The sequence below is a fragment of the Myotis brandtii genome, unplaced genomic scaffold, assembly GCF_000412655.1.
Source record: "Myotis brandtii unplaced genomic scaffold, ASM41265v1 scaffold550, whole genome shotgun sequence".
NCBI classification, from domain to species: Eukaryota; Metazoa; Chordata; class Mammalia; order Chiroptera; family Vespertilionidae; genus Myotis; species Myotis brandtii.
In genome coordinates, this window is record NW_005370043.1 from 3213167 (window position 1) to 3215409 (window position 2243).

Here is a 2243-nt window from a genome sequence, read left to right on the forward strand (position 1 = left end):
CTTTACTTTCCTTCACAGTACTTACTGCCAGCTCACATTTATTGGTTTATTGTTGTCATCTGTCTCTTCCTCACTAAATTATCAGCTCCAAGAAGGCAGAGTTTGTTTTGTTCACCAAAATATCCCCAATTTTGGAACAGTGCCCAGCATTAGAAGATCCTCAATAAATACCTACTGAGTGAATGACTGAGTGAATGAATGAAGCAGGTACTGTGCTAGGCTCCAGAAAATCACAGATGACTAATATTTCATGTCCTCCAGGGACACACAGGCTAGTCGGACATGTAAGCTATGCAGCTTGTAACCAGTTAGTTAAAATACCAAGTAAGAACGTTAAGTGCATGGGAGTGGGACCGGCTCAAAAGAACATAAACATTGTGATAGCTATCGATGCCTGAAAATGGGCCGTGCCAGCATAGGTCTGGCAGTCTGTATGGGTCATTTCGTTACTCCTCACTCTGGAGAGGGTGGAGAGAGGTACACGGGGAGGCAGGACTCTAAGTCTAGCAGACAATCAGGCAGAGGGATCAGAAGAGCCACAGGGGCCTGAAACCACATGGGCTGCTGGAGGACTGACTAAGCATGTGCTTTTGATGGGTGGAGCCCAGGGAGCTACAGCGGGTAGAGATGGCAGCTGGTGTGGCTGGAGAGTCCCTCTTGGTGAGGCCTTGAGCTGCCCGTTTGCATCTATGCTCCCTCCCTCCTCAGTGCCCTGCAACATGGAGAGTGCCTGATGACAACACCCAGTTTACAACCAGGCAGCCAGTGCATCCATGTCAGGTGACTCACTGGTCTACCATTTCCCCAGGTAGACCAGAAGTCCATACCACCCTTCACCCACAATTCTTGGGAGCCTGCTCCCTCATTTCACTCCTTACCTGCAGTTTTGAGATGTTGCCTGTGCCATCTCTAACCCGCCCCCCCCCCCACATCCTACAAGCTGTTAAAAACTACCACACACCACTTCACACATCACCCTCTTCTTGCCTGAATATAAATAATAAAAAAAATAAGTTATGGCTTTGAGCAGATGAGTTCTCCCTCAAGAAATATCCAATTATTAAAGATCTAGTGCAAGGATAAATAAATGTCTCAGTTCAGAGGAATAAGCCACAAAGCATTTTTTAAACACTGGTCGCCTGTGGACGACACATTCAGACTCCCAGGGCAGAACTCCGGGTACACCCCTGGCATCCTTGATGCAGGGACAGGGGATTTTAGGGAAGAAGCCCTGGGCTCTTGAAGGCTTCCCTCACTCAGGGCATGATTCCCATACACCGCGGAGGACAGGGTGGAGGCCACAGCTCTACCCACGAGATTTCTATTTGTTATCTGTCAAAGCTTTCACTGGAGAAAGAGCGTCCTGAAGTTGTAAGTTCTCTGTCCCTGGAGGAGTTAAAGCACGGGGTGAAGACAACCTCCCCTGGAGGGGAAGAAAGCCTTTGGGGTGCAGGTGGAAAGAGGGGGGTGCTGGGGAAAGAAAGAGAGAAGCCGAAGGAAGACGGTGATGTTCCTAAGGCCAGCCTCCTGCTGGCCCAGGTCTCCAACCTCTCGCCAGGAGCCTTCTGCCCCACACTCGAATCTGCTTCCCATTCCCTCAGCCTGAGTCTGGGTCCGATCCAAGGGTGCCCTCAAGGTCATTCCTTGCCCCTTTAACTCACAGAAAAAGGACTCAGAGGGTTCTAGAAACAGTACCAGGATCCCAGTTTCTAGAGAACACTGTTTCTAAGCACCTCCAAGTAAGGGTTTTCCAAAATCATACAGGGAGACCCTCGCTTTAGAAGAGGGGCTACAATGTGGTGAGGTCTGTCCAGGGACACCCAGGAGTCATTTGCCACTTCCCTGCACCCCACAGCCCCAGTCAGCATACAGGCCCCCTTTCTCCGTAGGCCTAGAGCTGGGGTGAGTAAGAACATGACCCAGACCACCCCCACCCCCACCCCCGGAATTTGCCAGCCGAGAAGGTGGGGCAGGGAATCCCCCAGGCAGCCAGGTCTGATCCTGAAAGTGTTCATCGGATCTTCCCCACCCTCGGAGGGGAGAACATGAAGGTGTCTGAGGAAAGGGCACGGTGACAGCCGTAGGAGCTGAGTGGGTGGGTGCGAACAGGGCGAGGAGGAACCCAGAAGTGAGGTTAGAGCGCAGGGGCTCGGCTTAAAGAGAGGGGCCCGGAGCCCTGACTCAGCGGCTTCCCAGCCCGCCGCCGCCCCAGGGGGGCTTTGAAGCCGGGAGGGGCTTTGATC